The sequence below is a fragment of the Silene latifolia genome, chromosome Y (assembly GCF_048544455.1).
Source record: "Silene latifolia isolate original U9 population chromosome Y, ASM4854445v1, whole genome shotgun sequence".
Lineage (NCBI taxonomy): Eukaryota > Viridiplantae > Streptophyta > Magnoliopsida > Caryophyllales > Caryophyllaceae > Silene > Silene latifolia.
In genome coordinates this window covers 317323895-317339525 of record NC_133538.1, presented here as the reverse complement: position 1 = coordinate 317339525, position 15631 = coordinate 317323895, and positions in this window count along the sequence as shown.

The window sequence follows — 15631 nt, the reverse complement described above, 5'->3', positions numbered from 1 at the left end:
ATGTATGGAGTTGGTGTCGTGAGAGATATATATGTGGTAGATACGATATAGTGAGTCATGTTGTGGAAGTAAACATAGTTGGTGGAGTGGGTGTTAAGAGTTCATGCTCTATGTTTGGTCGAGTTCTTGAGTCCTTAGCTAAGTTGTTGTGTCTTGGTCGAGTCTGTATGGTTGTTTTTATGTATGGGTTGAACTTCGGGGACGAAGTTCCTTTTAAGGAGGGAAGACTGTAATACTCCGTATTTATGAGTCTTTGGGTACTCTATCGAGTAGGCCTTACTCTGTCGAGTAAGGGTAAGTTGCGTTTAGAATAGTTTTCGACTGTTGGGTACTCGATCGAGTAACTAGGTACTCGATCGAGTAAGGGGGCACTCGATCGAGTACCTTAGCTACTCGATCGAGTAGCCGGTTTACGGGGGCTGTTTTGTCGGGTTTTGTTAATAATGCGATTAAAGTATAAAACACTTCCGTCATTGTTTTAAATCACTTTTACAAAACCTAAAACCCTGTTTAAGAGAGAAAGCAGCCACTTCATCTTCCTAATCGCATTCTTAGCAATTCCTGAGTTCGACGTCGGTTCTTGTCGTTTTTCGTGTCGTTGGATTCCTTGCGTCGAGGGTAAGCTTTTAATATAGTTTTTATAATGTTTTGTTAAGATTGGTTAAACCCTAATTTAGGAATTGGGGGTTTTGGTGTGTAGTTTGTGATGTGTAGTCTTTATGTGCTGTATGATAGGAGGAGAATTCGTAGAGGAGCCGTTTTGATACATGTTTGTAGATACCGTCTGCGTGTTGTGCTTTCCGGTAGGATTTCCTACTCGTATTAGTCCCATAATGGGATATTGGTGATGTTTGTAGTTAGTTGTTTGATATGATGATTGTGATTGTGATTGTGATTGTGATTGGTTGTTGATGGTTCTCGAGATGCGTTCTACCGAGTGGGGTCACTTGGGAGTGACTTCACGCCATAGTTTCGCCCTTCGTGGAACCCGCCACGGAAGGGGATGTGCACATTAATGGGACATGGTTATCGCTCGTACGATGAGCGGGGCTTAGGTGGGAACGGCTGCGGTCCCCCATCGGTGTGGTGGTCCGGTGGACGGTCGATTGAGACGATGGGAGTTGGTGGTGTGTGTGTGTGTGTGTGTGTGATTCACTGTCTGTTTATCTTATTGTTGATATATGTATTGAATTGTGTGATTAGTATTGACCCCGTTTAAATGTTTTAAAAACTGTGGTGATCCATTCGGGGTTGTGAGCGATTATTGAGCGGGTGTGATATGACGCGTATGGGATAGCCGGGATGAGTCATCACGTGGCAGTTAGAAGTCTTCCGCTGTGTGTCAGACGAAGTCTAGTAGCTTTGATAGTTTTAGCTGTAGACCGTATGAGAACCTTGTAATTCCTTTTATTAGTTTTGGTTTGAACATGTAATCACTTAATCTATAATTACTTTAAAAGTACGTTTCTTTATTGTCTTATGATATTCAGTACCTCGGGCAACCGAGATGGTAGTATCCTTATACCTGAGTGGTCCTGGTAAGGCACTTGGAGTATGGGGGTGTTACATTTCAAGCCTTGCAACTTTAGATTCTTCATATCAACACATCGTTTAAAATCCGATGCATATCAATCAGGAAACTTCAACTTTCGTAACCACTCACACAATACCTTCCTTTGAGCTTTGTCAAGAGTAAAAATGGATTTTGGCTTTGACCCGTCTTTGCGAATGTGCAATTTGGGACGGTCACAAAATTTCTTTAGATCTTTTCTTGCACCAATAGTATCACATGAATTTCCTTCTACATCCATAATCGTGTGAATTAGTAGCTCAAAGAAGTTTTTTTCTATGTGCATTACATCGAAGTTGTGCCTAATTAACATTGTTTTCCAATACGGAAGGTCCCAAAAAATGCTTCTTTTAAACCAACCATTCGTTTTTTTCAACTCTTTAAACTCTTATTCCGTACCATCAATAGTAGTTGGCAAATCACATATCAACTCCCATACCTCATCCCCCGGAAGTCGATCCGGAGCATCGTCACGCACCTCTTTACCTTTTAAGAAAGCTTTTTTGTTCCTCCTATGTCCATGTCTTTCCGATAAGAAGTGTCTATGACAATCAAACCAATTTATTTTCTTGGAATTAGGGAGATAAAATGCTTTACTCTCTTCCATGCAGTAAGGACATGCCTTTTGTCCAACAGTAGACCAACTAGATAAAATTCCATAAGCGGGAAAATCATTTATTGTCCATAAAAGTGAAGCTCTTAATTGAAAATTTTGCTTTTTGGACACATCATATGTTTGCACACCAACTTCCCAAAAATGTTTCAACTCTTATACCAACGGTTGTAAATAAACATCTAAGTGACTTTTTGGATTCTTTGGACCGGGAACAATAAGTGACAAGAAGATAAATTGCTTTTTCAAGCACAACCAAGGTGGTAAGTTGTATGGAGTGACCATTACGGGCCAACAAAAATAAGGTTTACCAAACTGATCGAATGGAGAAAACCCATCTGGACACAAGCCAAGTCGCCTATTGTGGGGTTCATCGGCAAAATCAGGATACATCATATCAAAACGCTTCCATTCCTCCCCATCACTCGGATGACACATCTTTCCCGGAGTACGAGGATTTTCCTTGTGCCATCTCATTTGTTCGGCAATATTTTTTGTTGCATATATTCTTTGAAGTCTTGGAGTGAGAGGAAAGTAAATTAATGGCGGGTTTATTGATATTGGTTTCCTACTCTTTTCACCTCTCTTATTACCCTTCTTGCCTTTTTTCCCTCCAAAATAATATCTCCCTCACTTGTCTCATATCTATCTCTTTGACATTTCTTGCACTTGTCAAGCAAAGCATCATCTTTCTAAAAGAGCATACATCCTTCGGGACATGCATCAATCTTTTGATGCGGAAGTTGAACACTTTTAACTACTTTTTTGGTATTGTAGAAACTTCGGGTTATGACGTTATTTTTGGGGATAGCATCCTCAAGCAAAGAAGCAATGCCATCAACGGCATTAAATGGCATATTAAATTCACATTTCAAGGTTACTATCCTAGAGGCGGTTGTAACAATGACATTTTGCTTCCTTCATATAATGGTTGTTCAGAAGCTTTTAACATGTCAAAAAAGGCCTTTTCTTGTGGATTTGGCGGCCCTTCTTCATTCATTGCAAGATGATCGTCATTATTGAAAATATTAGACTCCAAGGCATCAACAACCATATCTCTATATGGGTTCTCATTTTGTTGGATTTAAGGTTGTTTGGGAGAATATGCTTCTCCATGAGAAATCCAATTGTAATAGATTGGACAAAACCCATTTGTATAAAGATGTTCTTCTACCTCTATGTCATGTAGATATTTCAAGTTTTTGCATTTCGTAGAAGGACATCTAAGTTTATTTTCTACCAAATCATATTTATCATTTTGTTTAGCAAATTCAATAAATCCATGAACCCCCTTTATAAATCTAGCGGTAGGACGTCTCTTCTTATCTACTCTTTCTTCGTACATCCTTCCACGTTCCAATCTCTTCATTTTAATCTAAATAAATTATAAACTGTTTGGGCCAAAATTACACTATTTGGCCTGCGCTACGTGGCAAGAGACAAGTGGGTAATTAATGAGCAAGAGGATCCATGAAATACATGGGGGAGTCGGGCCCATGGACCGAAGGAAGAGGAATACGGATAGAAGACTAATGATGGGTATGACCCATGAAACTACTAAACTCTACCTTGAGGAACAAGGCAATTAAGTGGGAAACCCTAATAAACCCACTAGGGTTTAGTCACTATAAATACAAGGAGACAAGAGAAGAGAAAGGATCCATCATTCATTCATACAAGAAAACACAACGGCGTATACTACGAAACCTATACCAAGATCTACGCACAACCTCATAAATCAACCAAAGATTCCCCTCAATCATTGGGTAATGATTACCTCAATCATAACACCATAAATACTATACTACAAACTTCCTACGTACAAAGCCACAGACTCACAAATTATCTGTCGACGTCCGATTACTACATCAACTGTTCCGTTTATGTTTGGAACTACGTACTTGTCGTCATACCCGAAATGATCCGCAATATATCGAATATTGTACTTGTATCCGGATTACCGTATAGTGGAACATTGGCAGGATTCCGACTCCCCCCGCGGTTGTTTCCCACATCGGATTTTCCGCGTCATCAAAACCTCTTGTGTCATTATTTCCTTATTTCGTCCTTTACTTACATCGTTACTCCGTCTTAATTATGTACATATTCCATCACAAATCACATATAATTTAACCCCACGATACGAGGCTAAAAAGAGTAGGTCAACTTAACCCTATTTGGTAGAAATTTACCAAAACAGTTTGGCGCCCACCGTGGGGCATGGTGATCGATCTCTATAGCCAAGTTGTCATCAAGTCGATCTCCAGTGCCATGTCTGCTAGCGAGTAAGATCTCATCACTATTCATAGAGCCAGCAGCAGATCTGCTCCCCGGAAGTTACCCAAAAACCAGCAGTAGATTTGCTTCCTGGGATCCTCCAGACGTCAGCAATAGATCTGCTCCCCGGAAGTTACCCAAAAGCTAGCAGCAGATCTGCTTCCTGGGATCCTCCAGAAGTCAGCAGTAGATCTACGCCCCAGAAGTTACCCGAAGGCAAACAGCAAATCTGCTTCCTGGGATCCTCCAGAAGCCAGCAGTAGATCTGCTCCCTAGTTTTATCCGGAAGCCAACAACAAATCTGCTCCCTGAAGTCCCACCAGAGACCTGCAGTAGATCTGGTTCCCAGAGTTCCTCCAGAGTCCGGCAGCAGATCTGGTCCCCGAAATTCCTTCAGAAGCCTGAGTCCGACAACAAATCTGGTCCCCGGAATTTCCCTCGAGGCCAACAGCAGGCCTGGTTCCCGGAATTCCTCCGGAATCTAGCAGTAGATTTGCTCTCCGGATCCGTAGATATGCTCCCCGAAGCCAAAGATTTGGATCCCGGAATCCCTCCAGAATTCAGCCGTGGATATGCTCCCCGAAGCCGAAGATCTGGTTCCTGGAGTTCCCCATAGTCCTCCAGCAGATCTGGTCCCAGAATTCTCCCAGAGTTCCTCCGGAATTTTGCGGGTCTGCTTCCCAGAACTCTGGTTCCCGGAGCTCCTCTAGAGTTCTACAGCAGATCCGGACGCCAGAGTCCCTCCGGCCTCTAGCTACCAGAGCAGGAATGGTCCGTGCACGAGAAACTGCCAGCAGCGTACCGGAAACATGTGTACCAGCAGGAGGCAAACCAGCAGAAACGCTAAGTACAGGCGCACAGATTCAGAGGTACCATGCTGGGGGCAGAAGTTGCAGAGAGACAATCTGCAGCCTGCAGTAAGCGGAGGACACCAGGCTATACACTGGATGCCTAGGATCCTGCTGCTCTCCCATGCTGACCAGAATGGAGGCAGCATCAGATAACACCGTATCTTGTAGTTCTGTTGGCGCTAAATTCCTTCTTATTGCAGGAACTTTCAGCCAGCATGAACCAGAATGACAAACTGAACCAATGTCACCACAACTCCACTAGCCAGCGACTCTGATGGGGCAGACCTCTGCAGGAGTGTTGTTAGGTGGTAACATATTTGGTACTATTTCGTCTGCCTCTAACCCTCTTGCAGGATCAGAAAGCCTGGTGGAGCGACCACCTGTTATCACGTGGGGGCAGGTCCAGTAAGATAAGCTCCACAAATCAGGTTCTAACCTTTACACCCCTATTTGTGCTAGAATAATTTACGTGATAACAAGTGGATCATAACTCTACAGCCTAAAATACTCAAAGGCGAAAAAGGCACGCCACATAAACAAAAGGACATCGCCTAGACTCAGAAACACCGCCATGATGCTCTTATCATAACATCGTACATAGAAACTATACCTTAAGAAAAATTCTGGTGGATACAATATACTCAGTCAACATGGGTAAGCTTGACCCAGAACGAACAGTGCTAAAGATGAAGAGTACACATGTAATCTTCGTTGTCAATTGTTTGAATTTCATGAAACTAATGTGGCATGTCTCGCTTTGTCCTATGATTACATGATAAGAAGCAGATCAAATCTAGCAAGTGGCAAACCAGAATGAGCGTGCTACTGGAACTATCAGAGCTCGTAAAGAAACAATCTAAATATAAGAACCGCTATACAACAATAGCAATCAACACGCAGTTCGCCAGGCGCTTGGATGCTGATTCCAGCAAAGTGTCACCCTCATAGGGTAACAACTCATAAGGAGCTTCTAAAACGAGTTTTGTACCCAGTCTACATCTCGGGGAGAAATCCCGAAATAAAGCAAAATACAGGAGGCCAAGTCGTTAGGCACTGATAAACAAGAGTACAAGTAGGCTGGAGGAGAGGTCCTCCTAACAACATTCTCTCCTCGGCAACAGCTACAACACCTTCTCTACCTTGCTGTGTTTGACCTTCTCTTGCAGGAACTAACCCTGGACCAGAGATACTAGGGTTCTCAGCAGGAACATTTTCGGGGAGCTGATCTCATCAGCACCCAGAACCAGGTCCCCAACACGCTAAGATATAATAGAATAAAGAAGTCTCGACCAGCTATCTCCTCTTAACTTCCAAGTTCCGGGGGAAGTAGGAGGAACTAGAAACGGAAATCCAGGAGGCAGGAAGTAGGAGAAAACAAAATTGGAAATTGAGGAAGCAGGAAGCGGAAAGCAGTCAGCAGATATTAGAACGGCAATCAGGATTAGTTGTCGCAGCAACCCTTTCGCCAGCGACCCAGGCAGCCAGAATCTAGCAGCAGACCTGATGGGGAGCAGCACCCAGGAGCCAGAAGCGAAAGGGGGCAGATGCAGGTTATTATACAGTAGACTTTGGAGGCACCAAAGGCGCGATTGGGCGGAGGAGCATGAAAGACATCCCCGAAACTGAAACACTATATGATCGCACCACCTCTGATGTCCAAGCTAGAACCAGGAGAATCCTGGTCCCCATACCTATCAGTTACCGAGACAACAACCAATGTCATGTTGGAAGTCAGAATATTACATCGACAAGTCTCTGCATCCTACAGGGACCAGATACACATCACTTGAAAAGCTAGTTCGTGCACTTGTTACAGCTTTTTATTAAGCGCTTTCTTATTTTTAGTCTCATCTTATCCATGTGTTAATTAACTACCCCCTGAAAGCCTTTATGAGAAAACTAGAGCTATTAGGAGAAATGACCAATGACCAATTGAACCATACGCCTAAGTGCTCACAACCTGAAGTTTGAACCACGAATGACCGTTAAGTCACAAGCCATGGTAGACTTTGCACCTGACTTTAGTCCAGCACTCCAAACCCAGGTGGATGAAAACATCAGGGACCTAAAAGGGAAATAGGAACTAGATTTGTGCATGGCACACTAGTAGAATTTCCAATAAGAGGGACAAGAGTTGGCCTGGTACCCAGGTCCCCGCAAGGGGACCAGGAAGGAACCTGATCGTCCAAGCTTGCAACGACCCTGAGAGTCAGGCACCTGAAAATATCTAAAACCGGGGCCAGAATCTGGAGGCAGACGTCCTCACAACCTGGGGGGTAGGATTCAAGCTAGGTATCTTATCACTTATGCTTATCATTCATGTGCTAAAACTATCGGTAAACAAAGAACAGAAGATTCATATCCATATGTCGCCCTTAAGGTAAATTTCGTAACTTCGTAATCTTGTTACCCTGTTTATATTTTGAATAATTATTGCCTTGAGCGTCGCAGGGTCGTTGGCTATGCCAAATGCTTGCCCTATCAAAATAATTTCTTGCAGAACCGTCGTAAAATCTCCCTGCCATTAGGAGTGGTCACCCAGGCTCCAGAACTTGCCACTCCTTCCCCAGATCAAATCACTCCTCCAGCAGCATATGACGCAAAGAGCAGAATATAGGGTGTAGAACGCAGAGTACAGAGATCAGGGCGCATAATGTAGAACGGTCCCTGCAACATGCTTTTGGCCTGCAGAAACAGCCTTCCCACATGCATATCAAGCCACCCATCCCGCACGACAGGATGCTCCGCCAGCAGCTCGCAGGACATGAATCAATGGCTCGAGGGCAATTTAATCAGCGTACCGCTAGTACAGAAAAGCTCCTAGCTCCCTGAATATATAGGAGACTAGCGGCAGCTAGAATGATGCAGAATACATCCTTACATCAGCTTCCCAAAGCGAAAAATAATAGCAACACATGCTACCACCAGCCTGGTTCCCTAGGGATCAGAATGTGAATTAACAAATGATAAGCAGAAATGACATTACCCTCAGCAAGAAAGTAAAAAGTAAGCATGGGTCCCATACTATTTTACATGCCATTCACAGCAAAGATGTGAAAGTCATGCAGGGGGCAGAGACTACATCCCCCTCGTGGCAGCCAGAAGCCAACAGTCCATCGAGCAAGCTTGGTCAAACAACAAACCCGTTGTTGAGAACCTGAAACGATAACAAAAAGAAAGAGCCACAATAGCTGACCTAAGGAGCGCTTACTTACGCATGACATCGTACAAGCAATCAGCAGCAAGGACATATGATAAAAATGTCAAAATCAGGACCCTCGCAGTAGGAGACCTAGTGCTACAAAGGGTATTCGATAATACCAAAAATCACAAGGCTGAAAAATTTGCTTACAAGCGAAAAGGACCATGACAGGTCGAAAGCGCCAGGTAATAAGGCGTACAGATTGATGACCATACAAGGTCAAATCTTGTATAATCCCTGACAATACTTTATCTAACATGGCACTGAGACTTAGTGTGCAGAGGACATTTCGACAGTCCATGAAGCAAACACTTTTTTACTTAATATCTTCTGTTTTATCGAGTCCTTTTTGAGTTTCAAACTTTGTTTTTATGTTTTTTGGGTATTTATGCCTCTTTATTTAAAAAACAAGATATTTTATTAAAACCCAAGTGGTACGCGCTGTGGCTTCCCGGATCCAGTTGTTGTCCTGGAACACCATGAGATAGCACCAGGTGATTTGTACTATTTGGTTATTTTTTATGCTTCATGGAAGAAAAACTTCGTGTTCTGCTATGAGTGTCCAGTCAGATAGGGTACATTTTGAGGGTCCAATCCATGCCATGTGAGGTAACTGGACGTTACGAAGTCAACCACATGGAGGGCGTACGATCTGGAGATGGCAGAGCACGGCGATACAAATACCACCTATATCTCAGCGTTAATCTCGGATAAAAGCGTAGCTACGTTGTGGGTACTAAAATCCCGGGGCCATATACATAGGTGCATGCATACAATACAAACGCTGGAATCACAGGAGACGCAACATCCCTTGTTAACCAGAAAAGGACAATGAAAGGTACGCTTTAACTAGCTATCCTATTGATAAAATATTTTACGTCATGGGTAAAATATTTTATCAAGAACCTACATCGTAACCAGGCCTGCTTACCTGGTACCAGGGCACGCAGTCTCTTGGGAAATCATAAAGTGGGTACTAAACACAAAACAAAGATAAACGAAACGATGGAGACATGGCATATAGGCATGATTTACATTGCATTCACGACATATGAAAGTCTACAGCATATCTAATCATTATGTAGTCTACATCATACATTAGAGGGTCCATGCATGCACATGAAATGCATTACTAACATTTTACAGGTATCACCTAAATAACAAGAGCACAACAAACTTGTGCCAAAGGCTCCAACCACCAGAGTCACCCGTCTGGTTCCCAGAGTCAGCCGTCTGGTCCCCAGAGTCACCCGTCGGGTTCCCAGCACCAGCCGTCAGGACCCCAACGCAGCCATCGGGCTCCTAGCGTCCACCAGTTGTTCCGAGCATCCTCCAGCAGAAATCCGCCTGGAGTCCGTTTGCTAAAAAGTCTGCTAACAGTAATCCGCAGGTTTACATCAGTAAGACATCAGCTTACATCTACTTCCCAATCAGCAGAACCAAGGAGAGCCATAAATCAGTCTGCAAGGACAACATAGTATGATATAGTAGAATCGAGCATGTCAGGGAACCAGAATTCTCGGTACAAAGTAGGGATGCAGAATTATCTCAAATATATCTAGCAGGAGTCAAATTCAACAAGCAACCAGCAGCTTGCTCCAACAGAGTTCTAGCAGTCTGCCCCATCAGAGCTTCAGCAGTCTGTTCCGGCAGAGTTTCAGCGGTCTGTCATAGTAGGTTAGTTGCAGCTCCTTTCAGCAGAATAACAGCTTAACACAGAAGGAAAGCAACAGTTCACCAATGGTAGGATGACGACAGTAGGCAGAACTTGAAGAGTTAATTTCCCTCCTCAGCGAAATTAGGGGCAATTGTTTGGGCCAAAATTACACTATTTGGCCTGCGCTACGTGGCACGAGACAAGTGGGTAATTAATGAGCAACCGGACCCATGACATACATGGGAGAATCGGGCCCATGGACCGAAGGAAGAGGAATACGGGTAGAAGACTAATGATGGGTATGACCCATGAAACTACTAAACTCTACCTTGAGGAACAAGGCAATTAAGTGGGAAATCCTAATAAACCCACTAGGGTTTATTCACTATAAGTACAAGGAGACAAGAGAAGAGAAAGGATCTATCATTCACTCGTACAAGAAAACACAACGACTTATACTACGAAACCTGTACCAAGATCTACGCACAACCTCATAAATCAACCAAAGATTCCCCTCAATCATTGGGTAATGATTACCTCAATCATAACACCATGAATACCATACTACAAACTACCTACGTACAAAGCCATAGACTCACAAATTAGCCGTCGACGTCCGATTGCTACATCAACTTTTACGTTTGTGTTTGGAACTACGTACTTGTCATCAGACCCGAACTCATCCGCAATATATCGAATATTGTACTTGTATCCGGATTATCGTATAGTGGAATATTGGCAGGATTCCGACTCCTCCGCGGTTGTTTCCCACATCGGGTTTCCGCGTCACTAAAACCTCTTGTGTCATTATTTCTTTATTTCGTCCTTTACTTTACTTACATTGTTACTCCGTCTTAATAACGTACATATTCCATCACAAATCGCATATAATTTAACCCCCCGATACGAGGCTAAAAAGAGTAGGACACCCTAACCCTATTTGGTAGAAATTTACCAAATCATATTTATCATTTTGTTTAGCAAATTCAATAAATCCACGAACCCCCTTTATAAATCTAGCGGTAGGACGTTTCTTGTTATCTACTCTTTCTTCGTACATCCATCCACGTTCAATTCTCTTCATTTTAATCTAAATAATATATAAACCATAGTTTTAACAATAAAACATAGAACCATCTTTAACAATAATCCATACAACGTTATACTAATTATACTTTATTACTAACTTCAACTATACTAGTTAACTAAAATTATACTAACTATACTAATTTACTACCTTTAAGAATACTCCACATCATACTAATTATAATAATTTACTACCTTTAACAATACAAACTTTATACTAACTTACTATATTCAACATTACTAACATTATATACTAACTTCCACATTACTAACATTATACTAATTAACTAAACAAAATCACCATTAACCAAAATCAACAACGCTAACGAAACTAATATTAATCAAAATCAACAATACTAACAACACTACTATAACCACAATCATCACCATCAAAACCCCCAATTTACATAACCCTTAATCCCAATTTCACCAAAACCTAATTAAATTACATTTAAAAACCTAATAATCAACACAAATGTTTATATAAACATATCAAATCATCTTAATACTAATTACAATAACAAATTAATCTAAAATTAAACAAAGAAATAAAAATTTAAAACAAAGAAATTATACCTTCAAACAAGTTAGGATGAAGCGAAATAAGGGAGAAGGAAAGCTTGCCGGCGTTTCATGGTGGTCGCAGTGGTGGTGGTTAGAGTGGTGGTCGGACATCCGGTGTAGTTTTGTGTGGTGGTCGATCGTTTTACATATGAGATGTGTGTTTGTGTTTTAGTAAACTAAGAGAGAGGGGACAAAGAGTTCCCTTGCTTTCATCATAATAAAAAGATGGATGACGGATTTGGCAACCGATTGTGGGTAGTCGCCAATTTGGCGACTGATTTCAGTCGCCACTTTTGAAAATCAGTTGCCCGCTCTAATAATTGTGAGGAATTTGACATTCACCAAATTGGCGACTGTCATCAGTCACCCGAATTTTTTTCCAGTCGCCATTTTAAGTCGCCCGAAATAGAAATTCTTGTAGTGTCATACGAAGACTATTAATTATTATTATTAATTTCAATTTTGGATAACATCCCAACAACTTAATTAATAAAATATAGTATAATTATTTAGGTTAGTTCACAAAGGTTGGACTCTCCGTAATCGCTCGAAAAAAGTTTCCTTTAATAATATAAATAGATATTGGTTTGTAGTTACAGTCCACTATCTATAAATTCTATCTTTACATTAAGAATCCACCAAAAGACTGCATAGATCTATGTTCTTCACTTAATATAATAACTCAAACTCTTAAATCAAACGCCTTATCTCTAAAGTTTGCCATTTAAGCTCAGGTAGAACAAATAAACATTTATGTACCCACAATGTAACAACATCCTCAAACTTTCTAAGCTCGGCCTAAGACCTTTAATACTCCTTCTCCAAAATATTAAATGTTATCCCAACTCATACTCGCATCCAACCATGATACTATGTTCTCAGCCTCAAATAATCAAACATCAAACTCGAAGTTTCTAACATCGCTCGGCAAAGGATACAAGTATCAACTACGACATGATAATAAGTAGTTCTAAAGAGGGAATTAAAAAGTTTTCATATTACCATGGAAGAACAAATAACACGCAAACCAAAAGGAAACATTTTTGTACAACAACAGAAGCAAAAGAACACATTCTTTTGAGAAGTAAAAGCTTAAAGAGAAATCAATGTGAAAAAGATAATTACAAAAGTTCAAAGAAAAAGGAACTGGAGTTGAAATAAAGAACAAATAGAGAGTAACGATAGATAAAAAAGAGAGATGACAAAGATAAAAAGAAACTTTTGGTCTGAAGGCTCAAATAGAAGAGGTATGGTTAACACGTGCAAAGATGACAAGAATAAATGACTCCAAAAACTATTTTATCTACCCAAAGGCGATACCTTAAGATAAAATAAATAAAGCAGATAACCAGGGTCTTACAATTCTCATACAATCATCACTCAAGGTAACAACATCTCATAACATCCTTTCATCATATCTCCATAATACCTCAGAACCCACAAATCTCTATATAATTGCCCCTTTACAATCGCTACATTCCTCAGATTGTCAACTCTCAAGATCATTAACTCTCACGACCATCAACTTTGTAGTCCTTCCACTCTCAAGAACTCTATCTAATCATACTTAATAAAACAATCCATAACAATATCTATACCCTCAAAAGATGAACACCACGATTCATTATAATCATCATCAACATGGTCGTTCACTAAGTCAACGCTAGAACACTTTAACATTAACAACTCACAACTCACAAATCCATAAATTATAGTTCGTCTCTTTCAGTCAATCCTTTAAAAGGTACGATCAGTAAATAACTCCTCAACGAATAAATCATAAAATCGTTCATAACTGACTAATAGTCATTAACGATTATTACTCCTCAAATATGGTATTCCAATTAAAGATAAGCATAGTCCTCCAAAATTCTCAACTTGCTCAATCCTAACTCCATGATAACATTCAATTCATTCCATTATTATATTCTAGATCCATAAATAACTCGCAAAACTTTCCCTTAACATAAGAAAACAAATCAATAACTCTAACAGTTAAGAGCATAACTCTCAACATTCCCAAATAATACCATAAGAGAAATATACTCATCATGTCTCTCACTTCTTGTGAAACTATGAAACCATAATCATACATCTCACGCCACATATCACCAACCTCTATCATCAATAAGGATTTCCTCAAATACATAAGAGAACTTAACAACCACTTATCTCAAATGAGAATTCATCTTAACAACCTCTAATCTCAAGGTAAACTTCTTTGTTACCAAACTTATAATAATAAACGCTCGTTTCTTTCTTACTTGAACATCCCAACCTGCCAATCAATCTTAAGTTGATGCCTCAAGAAACCACAAGGGAATCAACCTCGAAATCACCTCGAACTAGGACAACACCATCAAATGATCCAAAAAGGATGAAAGTACGATAAGAATAAGGCACGGGTTATCAAGGATTAAAAGTTCTGACAAACATATAACCAAACGCACGATACCTAACATGGAAGGAATTTTTTCAAAATTGACCATCTTTCAAATCAACAGAGAATGCTCGACGGCCGTAAGTGAACAAGACATTTAATACACTTAATAACGATGAACATTAAGGCATAAACTAATAAATACATAAACAATACATTTAATACAATTAATAACGATACGACATATTAAGGCACAAATAAGCAAGTACATAACAACCCATGTGATACAATTAATAACGATGGGAAACATTAAGACATAACCAAACAAGTTCTTAATTGTTTCTATCCCCATTTACTCTCTCTCATTTACTAAGCCATTTTGTGTTAGTCATTAACTACACGATAGTTGGGAGCATGTTTGCTCTGATACCAACTGTAACAACCCGAATTATATAATAAAGGGTATAACATAACATAAATAAATAATCAGAGTTTAACGATATTAATAAGGTCTAGATGACGGAAACACCTGACCAATCCGGATCGATACTAAATCTAAATCGAAAATTTATTACATTAGTAAAGGGTTCTCAACTGAATAAAAAATCCTAATTTATTGTTCCTCTCGCCCCTCGATGCATCCCAAAATACAGCATGCAAACAACAATAAGCGTTCAACCTGAACAGCTTGAGAAGGAGGGGAGGGGGTCGATAATCAGTCGGGAGTAACTAGATCCTCTCCTAGTCATTTTTACGACAATTGAATATAACCAAAAATCAATAACAACTGAAATGCAAAACAAGTAAACATGTGAGATCATCTATACTCATGAAAACCCGATACAAACTTACCATCAGTCGAAGACATACTACGACGATCATGTTAAGATATAAACACAACATGACATCCAAGCAAACTTACGATACCATGATGTTCTCAACACTGGACGAATGAAACCATGTAATCCTAGACCACATGCGACCACTAGACCATGGACACTTACAAACCCAAAGTAGCACACGATCTATAGCAACATAAGGTACAATGCACAAATTCCAAAAACTGAATGCACAGTCTTCTATAATGATTACTACGATTTCTAAACTGATTGTTCAGTTTTCTATACTGACTTGTGAGGTTTTTCTAAACAGATTGTGCAGTCTTCCAAAAACTATTTACCAGATACAATAAATTGCCTCCTGGATCCTTCATACCTCTTCAATAAATATTGTGTGGATTTCTTATTTAAGAGCACACAAAAATTCAGTCTTTCTTCTTCTCTCTCAAAAATTGTCTCTATCTCTTAGCTAGCTGATATCTGGCAACGTTTTGCAAGTAGTTCTCATTCTGAGTCTTTGTCGTATTCCATAGACTCGGACGTCCTGTAACCCTGGGGGTTGGTTGCCAAGAGGCCGTGTGTATCGAGCGGG